This window comes from Dasypus novemcinctus, chromosome 4, assembly GCF_030445035.2.
Source record: "Dasypus novemcinctus isolate mDasNov1 chromosome 4, mDasNov1.1.hap2, whole genome shotgun sequence".
In the NCBI taxonomy this organism is placed as follows: domain Eukaryota; kingdom Metazoa; phylum Chordata; class Mammalia; order Cingulata; family Dasypodidae; genus Dasypus; species Dasypus novemcinctus.
The window spans coordinates 133,886,433-133,907,929 of NC_080676.1; the positions used below are offsets into that span (position 1 = coordinate 133,886,433).

The following is a 21,497-nucleotide window of genomic DNA, read 5'->3' on the forward strand; positions in this document are numbered from 1 at the left end:
CTGTGGGATTCTGTAGCCCTCAGGAAAACCAATACCTGGGCTTCTATCTACTTTGGCTGTCTCTTAGACCCTGCTGAGGCGTGCATAAGTACAACCCCTCTGATGACCTCCTGTCTTTTTTGGAGACTCATAGCCATATAAACTTGTTTGTCCTTTCCATTTCCCCTGTTTATCAAAAGTCATAAAGCAGTTTTTAACACCTGATATTACATGTAGGCTGAGAGATTCTGCTGCTCTGTGTTGACCCTTTTAGTGAAGGTCTTTTTCTAGTTACATCATCAGCTGATGCTTGGTAGTAATCCCTCAGCACCAGGGAGGCTCATCCCTGGGAGTCATATCCTATGCTGGGGGGGAGGTAATACATTTACATGCTGAGTTTGGCTTAGAGAGTGGCCACATTTGAGCAACATAGAGGCTCTCAGGTGGTAACTCTTAGGCACCCTGCACCTCTAGGCCTAGTTCATATTTCAGGTGCACAGGTTCATAATCATAGCCATCAGTATCAAGGGCTCATCATTGGACCATCCTTCTTTATTGGCCTTTGCCATTGCACTTGGGGGATTGTTGATCTTCCATTAGGGACTGTGATAGAGCTCCCCTGGCTAGGAATTCAGCCCACCCTCAGTTGTTTTTAACTGAAACCACTATGAAAATATCCAAACATCTTTGTGTACCCTGTATACATGCCATGAAAAACCCCCTCCCAGCCATGTATCCCCTATCAATAACATCCCACACCAGTGTTCCTCCCCTGCCATAGTTGAATTTCTCTGTGGTCTGAAACTTCTTTAAAAATGAAGCCTAATATATTGCCAGGTTCCATTAATAGTAAAATGGAATATAGTGATGGGCTTAAAGGTTAGATATAGAATACATACTAATTTAGAAAAATTAAATAAAGTAAGAATAAATTGGGGTATCAAAAAATGAAAAAATGAAAAAGCTTTGTTTTTGACAGTTTGCCTTTCATCACTGCTGTAGATGTTGCCCTGTATATACAGTGGCAAGGCCATTTCTTCCATTTATTCCTCAGTGTCTAAATCCTTTCTTTTTTTTTTTTTTTCTACTTATTAAGTTTGTCTTCACAAAAGTTTTAGACCACAGTAATTCACATATACAATATATGGTACTCCCACATATCCAATATCAAACACTTCATCCCTTCCCCAGCAATGATCTTTTTACATGTTCATATTATATTTGCTGCAGTTGATGTACAGATATTGAAACAATAGCTTTCAAACATGGTTCTATTTGGGTTTACATTATGGTTTATATTTTAGACGATAAAATTTTCTAAATTTTTAGTTATCTTATGTTTTACATTATGGTTTACATTTTAGCCTATAGACTTTCATATATTTTTGGTGTAATTTAACATGTCCTATATCCATCATTGTACAGTCTTGTGGAACACTTCCATTGCCGTCCAGTTACCCTCCTTCCATCTATTCAATACCTCTTTCCCCCTCCCCTCAAGGCCCACAGTGACAACCAATCTTCATTATTTGAAAGACCATATTCAGAGATACTTGCAACAATGTTGAGGGCTTGACATACTTGACTGTCCTAACCCATTGGGAGCCACCAAGTCTCTCAAGAGATACAATTCCCTCTGTTTGAGAACATCAGTCCTCCCCAGGATATCGATATACCTTCACTCTCAGTGTACGGGTCTCCACCCAATGATATAACACACTATGTATGACAAAATGAACACTCACACACTCTCTAGAAGCTTGCCCTGTGTCAGATGCCCCCCTTAAGCATCTTTAAAAACAGGTAACCTTTATTATATTTTCTAAAGAGTTTTCTCAACATTATAATTTCAAACACATACCTGACAATCTCCTATGTTCAAATGTTCCCCCCACCCTCCCCTCAATTTCTTGGGTCATCTGACCCTTCTTCCCATCCCTAGCCCCACTCAAGCCCACAAAGCCCCACCCAAACTCATTCCTATGCCCCCATTATATCCCTTCCATGTACAAATACCTCCAGCTTATCATAGATTTCAACCATGTAGGTGTCAGCTCTACCCCCCAACTTCCTTTAAGTCTAACATCCAGTCTCTAGTTCTCTGAGACAGCTTGGTTTACTTATTTCACATCAGAGTGGTCATGTAATATTTGTCCTTCAATACTTGGGTTTCCTCACTCAACATAAGGTTCTCAAGATTCATCCATGTTATCACATATGTTTGTACTTTATTCATTCTTACAGCTGAGTAGTATTCCGTTGTATGTATATACCACACTTTATTTATCCATTCATCTGTTGATGAGCATTTGGGTTGATTCCAACTTTTGGCAGTAATGAATAGTGCTGCTATGAACATTGATGTGCATATATCAGTTTGTGTCCTTGTTTTCAGTTCTACTGGGTATATACCAAGCATTGGAATTGCTGGGTCATACGGCAAATCTATAGGTAGTTTTTTGAGAAACTGCCAAACTGTCCTCCAGAATGGCTGGATCCTTCAGCATTCCCACCAGTGGTGGATGAGTGTTCCCATTCTTCCAGCACTTGTAGTCTTCTGATTTTTTGATAGCTGCCAGTCTTATGGGAGTAAAATGGTATCCCATTGTTGTTTTGATTTGCATTTCCCTAATAGCATTTTTTCGTGTACTTTGTAGCCATTTGTATATTTTCTTTGGAGAAGTGTCTGTTCAAATCTTTTTCCCATTTTTTAAATGGTTTGTTTGTCTTTTTATTTTCAAGATATAGGAGTTCTTTATATTTGCAGGATATTAGTCTCCTATCAGATATACAGTTACCAAATATTTTCTCCCATTGTGTACACTCTCTTTCACTTTCTTGACAAACTCCTTTGAGGTGCAGAAGGCTTTAATTTTGAGGAAGTTCCATTTATCTATTGGTTCTTTTGCTGCTTGTGCTTTTGGCATGAAATTCATGAACCATTTCCTATTACAGTGTCCTGTAGATGCTTCTCTACATTGCTTTCCAAGGTCTTTATAGTCTTGGCTCTTATATTTAGGTCTTTGATCCATCTTGAGTTGATTTTTATATAAGGTGTGAGTTGGTAATCCTCTTTCATTCTTTTACATATGAATATCCAGTTTTCCAGGCACCATGTGTTCAAGAGGCCATTCTCTCCCCATTGAGGGAGTTTGATGGCCTTGTCAAATACCATATGGCTGCATATATGAGAATTTATATCAGAACTCTCAATTCGGTTCCATTGGTCAGTGTGTCTATCCTTGTGCCAATACCATGCCATTTTCACTACTGTAGCTTTGTAGTATGTTTTGAAATCAGGTAGTGTGACTCCTCCAATTTCATTTTTCTTTTTGAATATGTCTTTGACTATTCAGGACCTCTTTCCTTTCCAAATAAATTTCATAGTTAGTTTCTCTAGTTCATTAAAGAGTGCTGTGTTGATTTTTATTGGGATTGCTTTGAATCTGTAGATAAGTTTTGGTAGAATAGACAACTTAATAATATTTAGTCTTCCTGTCTGTGAACAGGGAATATTCTTCCATTTATTTACGTCTTCTTTGATTTCCTTGCACAATGTTTTGTAGTTTTCTGTGTATAAGTCTTTTACATCTGTAGCTGAATTTATTCCTAGGTGTTTGAGTTTTTATTTACTATTGTAAATGGTATTTGTTTCTTGATTTCCTCCTCAGATTGCTCAATATTGGTGCACAGAAATGCTACTGATTTTTGCTCATTGATCTTGTAACCTGTGAGTTCAATGAACTCATTTATAGGTTCTAGAAGCTTTGTTGTAGACTTCTCAGGGCTTTCTATGTATAGGATCATATCATCTGCAAACAGTGAAATTTTGACTTCTTCCTTTCCATTTTGGATGCCTTTTATGTCTGGCTCTTACCTCAGTGCTTGAGCAAGTACTTCTAAGACTATGATAAATAGAAGGGGTGATAGTGGGCATCCTTGTCTTATCCCGGATCTTAGAGGGAAATATTTTAGGATTTCACCATTGTAAACAATGTTAGCTGTGGGTGTTTCATATAAACTCTTTATCATATTCAGAAAGTTTCCTTCTATTATGATCTTTTGCAGTGTTTTTATCAATAAAGGGTGCTGCATTTTGTCAAATGCTTTTTGATATAGATATGATTATGTGATTTTTTGCCTTCAATCTGTTTATATGGTGTATTACATTAATTGATGTACTTTTGTTAAACCATCCTTGCATACAAGGAATGAATCCCACTTGGTCATGGTGTATAATTCATTTAATGTGTTGTTGAACACGATTAACAAGTATTTTGTTGAGGAGTTTTCCCATCTAGTTTTATTAGAGATATTGGTCTGTAATGTTCCTGTCTTTGGTGTCTTTGTTTGGCTTTGGTACTAGAGTAATATTGGCATCATAGAATGAGTTAGGCAATGTTCCTTCTATTTTGATTGTTTGGAAGAGTTTAAGCAAGATTGGTGTTAGTTCTTTGTGGAATGTTTGGTAGAATTCACCTGTGAAGCTGTTTGGTCCAGGGCTCTTCTTAGTTGGGAGGTTTTTAATGACTAATTCTATCTCTTTACTTGTGATTGGTTTGTTGAGATCATGAATTTCTTCTTTCATCAATGTGGGCTGCTTATGTGTTTCTAGGAATTTGTCCATTTCCTCTAAATTGTCCTTCTTGTTGGCATTTAGTTTTTCAAAGTATCCTCTTATGATAGTCAGTGGTGATATCTCCTTTCTCATTTCTTATTTTGTGCATTTGCATCTTCTCTCTTTTTTTCTTTGTCTAGCTAAGGGATTGTCAATGTTACTGATTTTCTCAAAGAACCAGCTCTTGGTTTTGTTTATTTTTTCAAGTGCTTTCTTATTTTCTATTTCATTTAGTTCTGCTCTTGTCTTTGTTCTTTCTTTCTTTCTTCTTCCTTTCAGTTTAGTTTGTTGTTTTTTTAACTAATTCCTCCGAGTGTACAGTTAGGTCTTCAATTTTAGCTCTTTCTTCTTTTTTGATGTATGAATTTATGGCTATAAATTTCCCTCTCAGTACTGCTTTTGTTGCATCCCATAAGTTTGGATATGTTCTGTTATCATTTTCATTAGTTTCAATTACTAATTTCTTTTGAGATTTCCTCCTTGATCCACTGTTTCTCTAAGATTGTGTAGTTTAACTTCCATATCTTGCTGCCAAATCTGGGTCTCTGGCAATTGCAGATTTCCAGTTTCATTCCACCGTGGTCAGAGAAATTATTTTGCATGGTTTCAGTCTTTCTGAATTCATTGAGACTTTTTCTGTGGCTTAACATGTGGCCTATCTTGGAGAATAATCCATGTGCACTTGAGAAGAATGTATATCCTGCTGTATTTGGGTGTAATGTTCTGTATATGTCTATTAAGTCCAGCTCCTCTAATATATTGTTCAAAGTGTTTGTTTATTTATTGATTCTCTTTTGAGATGTTCTGTCCAAAGTTTATAGTGGTGTATTAAAGTCCCCCACTATAACTGTAGAGGCATCTATTCCTTCGCTTAGTTTTTCCAGTGTTTGCCTCATGTATTTGGAGGCACCCTTGTGTCTTGAAATTTCCTACTTGCAGTTGTAGGAACTTTGTTTTTTGGGATGGGCATTGTCCATCATCATGTTTTATTGGCTATACTGGGAGAATCTGACTAACTGGACAGTAGGTGTTGGCTGCAAATCTGGTAAGATTCATGTCTTAACCAGCATATGAACAGCCAGAAGATTTAAGTCTCTGAGACACATATTTAACAAGTATAGTGCTAATTACAGGTTCAAATAAAAGGGGCATAATAATCATGTGTAGGAAAATTATAAATCTGACACATTGAAGGATAGGTTATCAAACATTCCAGGGTAAGACCCTCTGACAGGTTGCCAATTTCCTGGGGTTGTCTGCCATGCCTATATTGTCCAGATGTCTCTAAAGTCCTCAGGAGGCCCCTGCTTGAGGCACTGTTTACTGTGGCAGTCTTTAGAAGTGCATAAGCATAATCACTGGAATGACCTCCTGACTCACTTTAAAATCTCTTAACCATAAAAACTAATTTGTATTTAATATTTCACACTTTTGGTCAAGGTCTTTTTCCAAATGCATTACTTGTTGGAACTTTGTAATAATCCCTCAGTGCCAAGGAGGCTCATCCCTGAGAGTCATGTCCCATGCCCGGGACAATATAGTGAGTTTATATGCTGAATTTGCCACTCTATTAGATAATGTAGCAGAACTCTCAAGGATAGGAATTTGATATTCATGCAGTTATTATGTGGGTCTCCACCCACCAAGACAACACCCCATGACCACTTGAACACATTCATTTTCCATAAAGACTTGCCCCAGGTGTATCTTCCACACACATCCCCCCAGTACTGACACCCCAGAGTAGTAATCCTACCCTGCCACAGTTGCAACTCCTATGCAATCCAAAACATCTCCATAAATGAAGTGAAATAAATAAAAATATTTTCAAAATATAAAATTTAAAAATTAAAAATAAATTTTTAAAAATTTGCATTCTTTCATCACCACAAGATCTGTTTTCTTTTATGTACAGTGACAACTTCAGGCATTCAACTGATTGCATAAAACATCACTCATTGCTGATGGCAAGCTCCTTAATTGATTGTAGATGTAATTAGCCAATGACCTGCAATCACCCAATGACCAGCACCAGTAACCATCCCCTGCACTATTTGCTAAAAGAACATATCTACCATTGCAGCTTTAACCGCAGACCTACATATCTATTCACCTGTTCCTTCCTCCAACCCTCCACTCAGATCCATGACAGTCCAACCCAAACCCCCCACCCTGCTCACCCTCACATTCCAGCACCATCTACCCATGCATATCCCTGTACCACTATTACCCCCATCCACTGCCAAACAACCATCTTCCACCTTATCATATGTTTTGCCCATATTGAGCTTTGGCTCAACACCCTCTACTCCCTTTCTGTGTCCTGATAACCTATTTTCCAGACTCTAGCTCTGTAAGTCTGCTCAATTTGCTTAGGTCATATCAGTGAGGTCATGTAATATTTGTCCTTTAGTGATTGGCTTACTTCACTCAACATAAGGTCGTCATAATTCATCAATATTGTCCTGTGTATCAATACTTCAATCCTTCTTACAACTGAGTAATACTCCACTGTATGTATATACAATTCTCTCACCCATTCATTTGTTGATGACTCCTTGGGTTACTTCCAACTTTTGGCAATTGTGAATAATGCTGCTATGAATATTTGTGTGCATGTATATGTTCATGTCCTTGCTTTCACTTCTTCTGCTTGTACACCCAGCAGCGAGATTTCTGGATCCCATAGTACTATAGTAACCATAACTATAGTTAACTTCTTGAGGAACTACCAAACCATCCTCCATAATAGCTATACCATTCTACATTCCTACCAGTAGTGCAGAAGTGTTCTCTTTCCTCCACATCCTCTCCAAAAGTTGTAGTCCTCTGGGGTGTTTTTAATAGCCACCAGTCTAATGCGTGTAAGATGATATCTTATTGTAGTTTTGATTTGCATTTCCCCAATAGCCAGTGATGCTAATCATCATTTTATGTGCTTTTTAGCCATTTGTATTTCTTCTTTGGAGAAGTGTCTATTCAAATCACTTGCCCATTTTTTAAATGGGTTGTTTGTCTTTTTATTTTCATGATGTAGGATTTCTTTATATATGCTGGATTTTAGGTCCCTATTGGATAGGTGATTCCTGTAATAGTCAGTGAAAGGGGTGCTGATGCAAAATACTAGAAATTGGCTGGTTTTATAAAGGATATTTAATTTAATCCATTAATATTCAGTGTTATTACTGTCATGGCAGTACTTACATTAGCCTTTTTTTTCTTTAGGTTTATATATTTCATATTTTGTTTTTAGTTCTTTTTCTTTTTCTTTTTGTTATTCCTACTAATAATCTTCCTTTCTATACTTTCCTCCAACCCTGTCTCTCCAGTTTTCTTCCTTTCAACATGCAGAATTTCCTTTATTATTTTTTCAAGGACAGGTTTCTTGTTGACATATAATCATTTTGTAGAGATTCTTAGTGGTTGAGAGGCCTGAGATACTTCTGTTTTTCAGATATTGCAATTGTCATTCCAGAATTCTTACCTGTTTCTTTTTCAGAATTTCCATTGTTCTGTTGTAATCCTCCATCTTTTAGTCCATATTCTACTTCTTTTCTCCTAAATCCTTTCACATTTTATAATTGTTTTAAAGTCCTTACCTTTTAAACTCAACATTGGACCATCTGTAAGTCTGCTTTTATTTGCTTTTCTCTCTTGGTTATGAGTTTCATATTCCTGCATATCTCATAATCTTTGATCCTGTCTATCCTATATAAGAGTAGACACTGTGGTAAGTAATCATTTCTTCCAGAAGGGGCTTGCATTTTCTCCATTCAGGGAGCTAGAGTGAGGAGCTGAGTTTTGGGGTTTTTTTTATTTGATCAGGATAAAACTGGGTCAAGGATAGGTTGCTACTTTAGTTAGTTTCAGTTAACTTCTGGTTCCAGTTTTCTTGGAGATGAAGTCAAGGGCCTCCCTCCAGCACAACTTTGGAATCAAAGCATGGGAAGACTTTGAGATTTCTCTTTGCTTTTCACATAGGATGCCATGCCACTGCTTACCCAGCAGAAATCCTGTGAGGAAGTTGTTTTATTCTACTAGGCTGCTGAAAGCAATATACCAGAAATAGGTTGGCTTTTACAATGGGATTTTTTTAAGGTTTATTTTTATTTGTTTCTCTCCCCTCCCCCAACCCAGTTGTCTGCTCTCTGTGTCCGTTAGTTGTGTGTTCTTCTGTCCTTATCAGCAGCACTGGGAGTTTGTGTTTCTTTTTGATGCGTCATCTTATTGTGTCAGCTCTCCATGTGTGCGGCACCATTCCTGGGCAGACTGCACTTTCTTTCATGCTTGGCGGCTCTACTTATGGGGTGCACTCCTTGTGTATGGGGCTCCCCTACATGGGAAACACCCCTGCATGGCACAGCACTCCTTGCATGCATCAGCACTGCGCATGGGCCAGCTCCACACAGGTCAAGGAGGCCTGGGGTTTGGACCTCCCATGTGGTAGGCAGATGCCCTATCTATTGGGCCAAGTCCACTTCCCTACAATAGAATTTTATTGGTTTACAAGCTTATAGTTCTGAGGCTGAGAAAAATGTCCAAATCAATTTATCATCAGGCAATGCTTTCTATCTAAAGACCAGCTACTGGTGATCCTGGACTCCTCTATCATATGGCAAGGCATATGGTATGGCAGTGAATGTTGGTCTTTCCCTTCTCCCCCAGCTTTCATTGCTTTCACCTTCTGGTTTCTGTAATGTTCTCTTATAAAGGACTCCAGGAAGAGGATTAAGACCTACTCTGGACCATGACTTACTGAAGTAACCTAATCAAAAAGTCCTTAATGAAATAACCTAATCAAAAGATCCCACCCAAAAGTATGGACCAGCTTTAAGAATATATTTTTCTGGGTACATACAGTCTCAAAATTCCACAGTATTGGTGGGTGAGAAGGATTATTTCTCTATGCCTGGAGCCCTTCCAGATTCTGATCCATTGTGTCAGCCCATATGTAGTCAATAAAAGTCTAGCTGGATTTTCTTTCTACTAGCAAATTTTCTCTGCTTATATCAAGAAAATACCTCTGCCCACCTGGTTCCCCCAGATTCAATAAATATCACAGGGATGGAAGTGTATTCCATTCTCTGTTCACTTATGAAGGGGCCATCCCTCTCTGTTAATCAATTAGACTTTTTTTCATACACAGTTATTTGATAACATTAAGAAAAATATGATGTTTTCGTTTAGCCACTGTTTTCTCATCTTTATAACAAAAGCAATGGTCTTTACCAATTAACTAAAAATGGAACTCCCCACTTTCATTTTTTCTGGTTTTTGAGCATACTTCTCCCAGTATAACTCTAAATAGTGGCAGATTATTACATCCTTGTTATCTAAGAACTATTTCATATTAAATGATAAACATACATACATTATTAATACATTATCATGGGAAAACAATGTAGTCATTGGATTATCAACAACTTACAGTAAAGTAAGCACTTTCTGTGTTTGAATGACAAAAGTCACCTATTTAATACTTTGGCATAAGAACATCATGATCAGTGCTACAGCCTGTGTAATGGCTACCCATGGGACCCCACTGTGTATTCGCAGAGCCTACCTTTTTATCCCAGTTGGTACAGGAAACAGATGCATGCATTTGTAACCTGGCAGCAGCTACTGTAGCTGCATATTTTATCTCTCATTTGCTTCCCTGGAGCTTCTTTGCCATCATCTCATGGAACTCTTTATGAACTCTCAAAGGTATTCTGACTCATGCACATATCTAGAGGTATAGGGAGCTAACACCATGTAGGGCAAAGAAAGAATTAAAGGATAAATCTCCCTTTTTACTGAACAGCTGTGAGGTTTATTTTACACTGCTTCTCAAGGGTACCCAGTAGAATTGAGCTCAAGTTTCCCATAGTGGTATTTAGTTTAACAAAGCACCCTTGGATTGGTTTTCTCTCTTCCACTGTTTCACTCTTCCCAGTTCCTAGGACTGTTCCTTGGGATCACTTACCCAAATGGACTACATAAATCATAAATTCAAGTTTTCATCTGAAGCTCTGCTTTATGGGGCACCACAGCTTAAAAAGCCTAGAAACATTGATCAACAGATATAGGAAGACATATGAAAGACACTAGGGGGAAAAAAGTACATCATTGTAACAGTTTGATATGGTCATGAATTTCAAAAATAGATATTAGGTTATGTTTGTAATCTGATCTGTAACCTGGGCATGATTGATTTATGATTAAGGCATTGAGTCTCCACCCCTTGGTGGGTGGCAACTCACAGACAAAAGGCATGGCAAAGAACAGAATTGAGGGCTTCTGATGTCGGAGTTTGATGCTGAAGTCTCAAGTTGGAGCCCCAGGGAAAGAGACAGAGCTGTTTGCCTGAGAATCTACAGCTGACCTTGTGGAAAGAGGCAAAACCTACAGAGCCTTATAATCTACAGTTGACCTTGTGGAGGAAACAGAGGAACTGAGCCCAGAGGAACCCAGAAAACCTGAACCCTCAGAGACATCAGCAACCATCTTGCTCCAACATATGGAAATAGACTTTGGTGAGGGAAGTAACTCAGGCTTTATGGTCTGGTAACTGTAAGTAACTACCCCAAATAAATACCCTTTATAATGCCTAGCAGATTTCTGTTATTTTGTATCAGCACCCCTTTGGCTGACTAATACAATCATGATTTCAGGGATGTGAAAAGACCAGCACCATTGCCACATATCAGGACACCACATATATTTATAGGAAAATATCTCTAACAACCTTTAGTACTGATTGTATTCAGTACTGATCCAGTTCGTGCACCCATTTCCAACAGTGTACAACCCATTCTGACAGCTTGTGAATACACATTTTTTAAATGAAAAAAATACCCACCATTTTCATAAAAGTTGGAATATATTTTAAATGTAAACATTTAAAACACACATGTATAAGCAAACACACGTATTTTTAAAAGAATTTCATAGTGTCACTCAAAATATAATTATAGAACTCATAAAGCAGTTATTCATAGAGCTCTATGAGTCATGGCATCTGATAATAAGACACGAATTTAAAGTTGTGAGAAGAATATCTCCTTCACTCACGTGAAAAGCCAAATGGCCTTCTGACCCCAAACTTTCCTTTCCCTTCCACAGCCCAGAACTGAGGAATGGAGAAGGGATAAGGATGTGGGTGGATGTAGATATCCAAATGGCAGTTGGAAGACTTGGTAGTCATGGTGGCACCAAGGAATAGCTGCTCTCCATCAATACCCCTCTCTCACCCCAAATAAAGCTACTGCTACTATCTGCTTTAATACTACAACTAATCCTTTATATGGATGATTGAAATTTTCTTAGGTAATTTTTAAGTAAAACCTCTTTGAAAACATTTCTATTACTTTTACTTGTTACTTAAACTATACACAAAAAATTAAAGCAAAGCTAGCTTTAAGACAAGTTCCTTAGCTGCTGCTTCTTTATTCATAGATACTGCCTGATTTTCACTCCCATATAGAAGAACCAGAGAAAGTAGTGCAATAATCTCAATGAAGTATGATGGTAGACTGAAACAAGGCAATTTAATGAGGACTGAGTTAATTCAAAAGATTTGAAAGATATTTAAGAAATAAAACTAGAAGAACTTAGTGTTTGTTTTACACTTAGTGTTTGTGCACATGGTATGCCAAATAATCTAACAAATACTACTGGGCATTGGTTTTATTCACCCTTCCAACTCATATCTAACAATAGCTGCTAGCAAACAGCTCTGTATAGGTAATAGAATTTTAATTGGGATGAAGCTTGATGGAGAGGAAATAGGTGATTCTGAGAAAAAAAGAGAACCTGGGGGAAAGAATAAGAATAAGAACCATTCAATCCTGTTTAGATACTTAATGCCAGAAAGGAACATGCACCCTGATAAAGTCTGGCCAAGAGAAGTACAGCCAATTCATGCCTGAAAAGAATAAATAGTATTTCTCCTAAACCAAACCCTCATTAAAGACAGGATTTCTTTCTTTCTTCATGCAACTCACTTATTCTCAATGAGGGATGATTTTGCTTCTCCCTCCACCAGAGACATTTGGCAGTATCTGGAGACATTTTCAATGGTGCTACTAGAATCTAGTGTTTAGAGATCAGGAATGCTGATAAACATCCTACAATGCACAGAACAGATCCCCACAGCAAATAATTATCCAACACAAAGTGTCAGTAGTGCCAAGTTTGAGAAACTCTTTAACTCACTGACTTAAGAAATATAAAATTTGACACATAGGCACTGTGTTATGTTCTGGGAGTCACTAAGAACATAAGGCACAGGGACTGCCCATGAAGAATAAAAGAATTAAATTCCTCACTTTTCAATATAAGAGCAATATTAAAAATCACAGCAAATTGCTTTGTTAAAGGGAATATTAAAAAACAACCTAAGGGAAGCAGATGTGGCTCAAGCAGTTGGGTGCCTGCCTACCATGTGGGAGGTCCCAGGTTTAGTTCCAAGTACCTCCTAAAGAAGATGAGTAAGACTACAAGCTGACACAATGGTCTGAGATGACTCAACGATATGATGCAACAAAGAGACACAAAAAAGAAACCCGATGAGAAACAAAACAAGCAGGGAGCAGAGGTAGCTCAAGAGATTGGGCACCTTCCTCCCACAAGGGAGGTCCAGGATTTGGTTCCCAGAGTCTTCTAAAAGAAGATGAGCACACAACGAACAGACACAGAGAGCAGACAGCACAAATGGGGGGGGGGCAGTGTTAAATAAATAAATAAAATAAATCTTTATTAAAAAAACTAACCTAAGCCAATTTGGCCATTCATCAACTGTGGATTCTTTCTGAAAATAGTAGTAAACTCTAGTAATTCAAGGTAAGGGAGATATGATGATGATAACAATGATGGTGGTGATGATTATAATTATATCATCTTCCACTTAGCCATCATAGAAGATCCTCTAAGCTTCCCTGGCTTTTATTCTAGCCCCTGGACAGAAAAAGTCCTGCATGAGTTTCATGTTGATGCCTCTTGATAGTACCTTGTCTCAGATATGTGTTGTATCCCTCCTTCCTCTTCACCCAGGACTTCTCTGGGTAAGATTCCACTGGAATCTGCTTGATGTCCGCATTTGTACAGCCTAGATGTACATAGGAGTTAATGTTCCATGGGACACCCATTAGCTATTTGAGGATAGCATCCAATGACTCCATGCTTCCTTCTTTCACCCCCAGACAGAACGTGCTGAGGCAGTTTTTTACAACTTTTTGGGTGGTCCTGAAAGATTAAACAACCAATCACCTGTAGCAGTGGTCAAGTTGATAACATCCTGGCATTTTTTCTCCCTTCTTCCCTGCTTCCTTCCCTTTCTCTCTCACCACATCTCTGGGTCACAAAGTCCGATTTAGTACTTGCCCTTAGGCCTTTATCTCAGGTCTGCTTTGTGAGGGCAAGGTAAGGTGATGATGATGATGATGATGACAAAAATAACTAATATTGATACTTACTGTCAGACACAATTACAACCACTTCATCCACCTTAGAATTCTATGGTTGGTATTATTATTTCCATTTTTACAGATGAAGAAACTGAGACAAAGAGAGGTTACCTATAGAGTTTACCTATATTTCTTCTTCATTCCTTCTTACAAGGAATAAGTTCTGGTAACAATGATATATTGATGTGGCCATTGAATTGAAGTGGTCAATGCTTATTCAATGACATTTTCCCTCTCCAAACATAATAAGGGCAGAAACAAATGGCTACACTAAGTAGATATTTCCAGTTTGTTTTGATAATAGATGTAACACTGATTCAGTGAAAACATTACAAAGAAGACTTTTAAATTGCCTATTATTCATTACCATCTCATTAATTCTAGTGGTGGGATAATTCATTTACTTATGACTCCTGCTTTGAGAAGTCATCTTTAATACAAGATTAATTTCTAAAATTTTAGAAATAATGGCAGTCTGGGGACAAAATAAACATCTGGTTGGGTGACTAAGTCACATCTTCAGGATATACACTAGCTCTTTCTGACAGTCTTAAGCATTATAAAGATATCCTAATGAAATATCATTTACTTTTCTTCCTAAGGCATTTAATTTTTGTGCTGGTACAAAAATACAGCATACTCAGGCAGGAATATATTTCATGAAGTCACTTCTCTGTCTGTAACTGGTGTTTCTTATTTATTTAGCATACACCAGGCAGTAGAATCCAAGTTCTAATAACAAGTAAGGTTTTCTTAAGTATTTATAATGTAAGAGACATTTTTTAAGTCAAAAGTTAATGAAGATAACAGAGTAACTTAAGAATCACTACATCTATGTTCTGAAATAAAAATATAGCTCATGAACTGATAAATATAAATATTATTTCAATACAGTGAATTGAAAATTATATTCTGTAGGTCTGTTAACTATTAATTCAGGCTCATTTCAGGAATGGCTGAAATACTTGTTAAGAATAACAAAGTACAATTCTTCTTTCCTGTTTCTGTTCAGATATGCTTTCCTCATCTAATAATCCTCCTTGGTGTCTCCAATTGCCTGAATGCTAATACAATTTCTATTGGAACGATTGCATCAGATATCAGAACTTTAAATTCAAATGACATAACATTTTTAACTTCTCTAGTTATGAATGCTTAGCATTTACATTTCAGTTTGTGGTTTTCTTCAATTGATTGTCTAATGCAAATGTTTTTAAATTTCCTATCTTTCTAATGTGTTCTGAAAAAGGTTATACAAGTACAAAGGAATCCATATTCCCTGGCTATTTCCTTATCTAGATTTCTCTTTTTCTTTGTGCCTTTGAAGTGAAACATCTTCCTCATATTTACATTTGCAGGTTGCATGCTCTGCACCATGGTAAAAGTTGAGTTTTGGAATGTAATAGATAAAACTGAGTTGGAAGTGCCTGTGGGACCAACACATTTTGAAGATAACTGGAAGAAGTTTCTAAATTTGAGTGTGTAATAATTTTTAAATTGCCATGGTAGAAACAAAAGAAAAGGTGAAAAAAAATCAAACTTGGAAATCTTTTTTACAGTATGTATAAATTAAAGATCTCTTGCAAAATAAGAAAATGATAAACATGAACAATGGAAAAAATAAAGCCAAAGGACATTAAAAAGGAAACTTACAGAAGAATTACAAATGGCTGATCTACTTTTTAAAACCCTGTAGTCAAATAAATAAAAATTGAAATAACAATGGGATGCTGTATATCGGCCAAAGGGGTGCTGATGCAAAATACCAGAAATCGGCTCGTTTTTATAAAGGGTATGTATTTGGGGTAGGAGCTTACAGATACCAGGCCATAAAGCATAAGTTACTTCCCTCACCAAAGTCTATTTGGAGGAAGATGGCTGCCGACGTCTGCAAGGATTCAGGTTTCCTGGGTTCCTAAGTTCCTGGGGCTTGCTTTACTCTGGGTTCAAAGTTCCTTCCTTCCTGGGGCTGGCTTCTCTTTCCTCTGTGTGCTGACTTTGCAGGGCTCCAGTTTGTCTTCAGCAACAAACTCCAAACTCCAAAATCAAACCTCCAACATTAAAAGTCCTCAACTCTGTTCTTTGCCATGCCTTTTATCTGTGAGTCCCTACCCACTTAGGGGTGGGGACGCCCTAATCATAACCCAATCATACCCAGGTGCAGATCAGATTACAAGCATAATCCAATATTTCTTTTTGGAATTCATCAATTATATCAAACTGCTACAGATGCTATTTTAAGCTATAAAATTTTCCAGTATTGGAAATAATGGCAATTATTTGATTGAGGTTATGGAGAAATAAATACTGTTGGGAGACTAATGAAGTATAGATTTTTACACCTTTTTCTGGGAAGCGATTTGCATTAAAATATGTCAATGAAGTATAGATTTGTTACACCTTTTTCTGGAAAGCAATTTGCATTAAAATATTTCAAAAAGTACATCTTTTGATCCAGAAATTCAATGTTTTTAAAAATTCCCTAAGAAAATAATTACTTAATTATATTAAGGTTTAACTAATTTTATGTCCTTTATAGTGTAGTTTTAATTACTAAAACAATGGAATCTATCTAAATTTCTCTACAAAAATGAATTGATTAAATAAATAATAATTTTCATCCAACAAACACTATGCCACCACTAAAATAAATATATAGATTTGTTTTCATTGAAAAATCCAATATGTGCAATTAAGTTAAAAATACTATAATTGTGTTTTAGAAAAACTATATATACATGCATTTTAAAGTACAAAAGTATTTGTAATAAAATACCAAAATAGTGGTAATACTGAGTGTTTGAGTTTGCTAAAGGCTGCCAATACAATATACCAGAAATGGATAGGCTCTTATAATGGGAATTTAATAGGGTAAAAGCTTACAGTTCTGAGGCTGTGAAAGCGTTCAAATTAAGACATCATCAAGAGATGTGGTCTCACCAAGGTAAGCTGTGCATGATTAGGCAGGCACATATGCTCTGGTGGTCTCTGCCTTCTCATCCAGGCTTGCTTTCTCCTGGAGTTCAGTTGTGGGTGTTCAGGCATATGGCTTCTCTCTCCCCTCGCCTCCTGGCCTCTTTCCTTTCAGCCTCTTAGGGGTCTCTTTCTGTGCCTCTGCTGACTCCAGCTTCAGACTTACAGGACTTCTTTCAGTCTCTCAGGATTTCTGTCTCTGCCACTTTTATTCCTCCACTTATAAAGGACTCCAGTGAAAGGATTAAGACCCACCCTGAGCCATGTCTTACCAAAATGATTTAATCAAAAGATCCCATCTACAATAGGTTGACATACACAGGAAGAGATTAGCTCTAAGAACAGGATCTGGAATCCACCCAGCTTCAAACTGCTACACTGAGATAATGAGATTTCAGTTGAATTTTACTTCCTGTGTATCTGCGTTTTCCAGATAACTACAGTATTGAAAGAAATTCCTGTAGGAAAAAATATTCCACAAACTTTGAAATATCTGGTGAGCTAAATATTAACCCTTTTGATTAAATCCTACTCTAAATGCTGAAGCTTACAAATTATAATAACTTCATGCTGTTTTTCAAATGCATTTGTGATTTCAATAGAAGTAGATATTTTCTGTGATGCATTTGAGGCTATTATGGACCCCAGAAAAGTTACGTCCTTAGAGCCAAACCACAGAAACCCACAGTAATCTGTGGGTGTGAACCTATTGTGGGTGGGACTTTTTTTATTAGGTTACATCAGTTAAGGTGTTCCCCAGGCTGGGACTTTTTTTTCCCCCATGTCAGAAGGGTAATGTGCTGAGATTGTAACGAAGTTTGAGGGAGGTATATCTCACACAAATGCATGAATACCCATTCATCATGCTTATGAACAACAAAAGGATCCCCAGTCTGGGTCTTAATCCCTTTACTGGAGCCATTTATAAAGGAATCAATACAGAGAGAAAGAGAATAGCCACAAAAGCAGAGAGAAAGTCGTGGAATCCAGAAGCTGAAAACAATGAAACCTGGAAAAGAAGGGAGAGACCAGCAGATCCTGCTATGTGCCTTGCCATGTGACAGAGGTTCAGGATCACGGACAGCCAGGCTTCAGAGAGAAAGCATTGCCTGATGATGCCTTAGAAACAGGAAAGTGTTGGACTCTCTCAATGCACTGCAGGAAGTTCTCTCTTCTTTTTTTTTTTTCCTAGGAGGCAGAGGATATGAACCCAGGAACTCATATATGGGAAGCAGGCACATGGGAAGTAGGTGCTCAACCACTGAGCTACACCTGCTCCCCAATAAGAAACTGTTTTTCATTTGTTTTTGTTTTTAGGAGATACCGAAGATCAAACCTGGGATCTCACATGGGAAGCAGGAGCTCAACCACTTGAGCTACATCCACTCCCCGACCTCTTCTCTTAAAGACAGAAAACCATAGGAAAAAAACACCTGCTATTGAAAGACAATAGGATGAGATGGAAATATAGACAGGGGTGAGAGAGAAGGATCACCAAAAAAACAGCAAAGAACAGCAAAAATTAAATATATATCTCTGTATAGGAAGTTGAAATGACAAATGAGACATGGTCATATCTGAGAATCTTTCAGTTTTAGTTTTCTAAGAGGCTGAAAACAGTTACCGTAAAACGGGTTGACTTTTAACGGTGGGAATTTATTAACTTTATTAACTTACAAGTTTACAGTTTCAAGGAAGAAAAAAAAAATGTCCAAATCAGGGTATCTTCAGTCAATGCTATCTCCCCAAAGACAGACTACTGTTGATACTGGACTCCTCTGTTTTTGATACTTCCAACTTCTTGTTTCCATGGCACTCTCCCTCTTCGTCTGAATTTCATTCTCTAATGAAGGATTCCTTTTAGAGATCTAAGACTCACCCTGGGTCAGACCTTAACTGAAATAACTTCATCAAAGGTTCTCACTTACGATAGGCTTCCACCCACAGGAATGGATTAGCTTTAAGAACAAGATTTTCTGGGGGTACATACAGTTTCAAACCATCACAATTTTCCATAAAGAAAAAGAACTTAAGAATAGCAAAATCATCCTTTGAAAGAAGTGACATGTATTCTTTCTTTCTAGGAATCTATCCTAAAACAATAAAACAAAATATAGTGAGACATTTTCATACAAAAATGTTCATTTCAAATTTATTATAATAACTAAATTTGGAAATAAATGTTCAAACTTGAGTAATGAATTCATAACAGACAGTTATGCAACCTCAAGAGTTCTAGGCACAACTCCTCTTTCAAATGGTAAAAGTTCATGTTTCCTAATATCATTGAGGTCCTTTCCATGCCAGGAAAGTTCAAGACATTTTCTTACTCATCCCTTAAATGGTAAAGTTGGCTTAATACTATCTAGTTTCTCCCCAGCAACATTTATACTGTCTTAAACTGTGGCACGTGATATACTTATTTGAGATAATAAACCATATATTGCAATCATAATCTCTCTAAAGTTTTGATTGTCACAATGGTGCCAGCTGGAATAGCTCTTATGAGAACATCCAAATAAAATAGAGTTATAGTTCTTTAGAAGGTTACATTTGCAAAGTTTCTAATGACATGGGAGTATATTTATGTTGCTAATACTATATGAAAGCATAATATAAAAGGACACAAAATTGTATATAAAGTAGCACCCCAGCCATGTAAAACAAATATTCTAAAAATGAATTGAATATCTAGAGTATCAATTATCACCAAACAGCAGTCTATGAATATTTCCTACTTCTGTATAATACTCTGTATGTTCCAATTATTTTTAATAACTAGCATGGTTAGGTTTATAATCCCCAAAATAGTAATGGTGGTAAGTAAAACTTCAAGAGAAAGTTAAGAACATTAAGTGAAAATGAATTCATAAACCTATTTGTTTCCTCTAATAGCGCCTATATTTTCTTAACTTTATTTTTAAAGATGTTTTAGATTTACCTCTTTGCACTATGTCCAGGGGCCTCCTGAAGGCGCTGCGCAGCGACTCCTCCGTGGAGTTGAGCCAGTACCGAGACCAGCACTTCCGGGGTGACAATGAAGAACAAGAAAAATAACTGAAGAAAAGCTGTACATTGTATGTCGGAAATCTTTCCTTTTACACAACTGAAGAACAAATCTATGAACTCTTCAGCAAAAGTGGTGACATAAAATAAATATGGGCCTGGATAAAATGAAAAAAACAGCATGTGGATGGTGTTTTGTGGAGTACTATTCAAGAGCAGACGCAGAAAATGCCATGCGGTGTATGAATGGAACTTGTCTGGGTGACGGGATCATTCGCACAGACTGGGACGCCCGCGTTAAGGAGGGCCGGCAGTGTGGCCGGGGGCGATCTGGAGGCCAGGTAGGAGACAAGTATCGGCAAGACTATGATGTTGAGAGAGGAGGCGATGGAAAACTGGCACAAAACCAATGAGTGGGTGAGAGGCCCCATCAGTGAAAAACTTACTCCTTGGCCCGTTGAATTGCTGAAGAGCAATACTGCAGGTCTGCAGACCAGCCCATTTCTACCAACATTTGATCAGTGCCTCTCCAGCGCTAGAAGCCTCTTCAGGGGTTCCTCTCTGAAATTATTAAAGGACAGAATCCGAAAGAATGCCTTTAATTCTAATTCTAGAGTCTTGGCCATGTAACAGATTACCAGAATGATTTTCTGTTACAGTCTCGGATTTGTGTTCCATGACGACAGATTAGATCTATAATGTTGATTAATTTGTCAGCCAAAAACATCACGCTTCTTTTAGGAAGACTGGAAAATTTTAAAAATCTGCTTTACTGTGTTTGAGTCTAAGTAGGTTCATGATCTGCATTAAGGCCTGGATTTTTTTTTTTTAAGTTTGCATAAGATAAAGTTTAATAAATGAAGTTTTGCTAAGTAGTACAAACTTGCTCTACGTTAGGAACAGATATTTGACAACTGAATTTGTTTTCTGCGTGGAATCTAAAGAAAAACATAGAGTCAAAGAACCTACCTAAATAGTTGGTACGAAAGCTAAGCCTTAGACAATCCCCAGGGGACACCACTTGCGCTTCCATGCTTTATATGGTCCATCAGTAAACTGAGGTGCAGGACTTGAAGGGTATTTACTAAACGCATTTTTCAAAAGATGTACAAGTTATACCTAAAGCTAAAGAAAGCAAGAGTGCATATTACTGAGAACTTCATATACTCTAGGGGAGGGGAAGAGAGACTGTCAGTAGGATATGTGATGAAATAACAAGGGATGAGTTAAAACACTGCCTTAAAATTATGAAGGTTGCTGTGAGGGCCATCAGATTTATTCTTTTCATTTTCAGAGTGATCTTGGGAATGGAGTAGGCTTAAAAAGAGCTTGAAGATTGAAAAAATACTTAAGAAAAAATGATCAGATAAGCTTCCCTCAAGAAATGTCTTTTTCAGCCAAAATAATTTTCATTATATTGAAATCTGTTGTTTTTACCCCACGTCAAATAAATTGTATTTACTGAAGTTCGGATT

General features: G+C 37.3%; 1 non-coding gene and 1 pseudogene across 1 annotated transcript; one reads left to right on the forward strand and one right to left on the reverse strand.

The window, feature by feature from the left end:
• Nucleotides 1-17,798: 17,798 nt before the first annotated feature.
• LOC111765176 (small nucleolar RNA U13) lies at nt 17,799-17,902 on the reverse strand. Its single transcript, XR_002797580.1, has one exon. It is a non-coding gene; the product is annotated as a small nucleolar RNA U13 (small nucleolar RNA).
• A 2,056-nt stretch (nt 17,903-19,958) lies between these two features.
• Nucleotides 19,959-20,435, forward strand: LOC101413795 (nuclear cap-binding protein subunit 2 pseudogene; annotated as a pseudogene).
• Nucleotides 20,436-21,497: the final 1,062 nt, after the last annotated feature.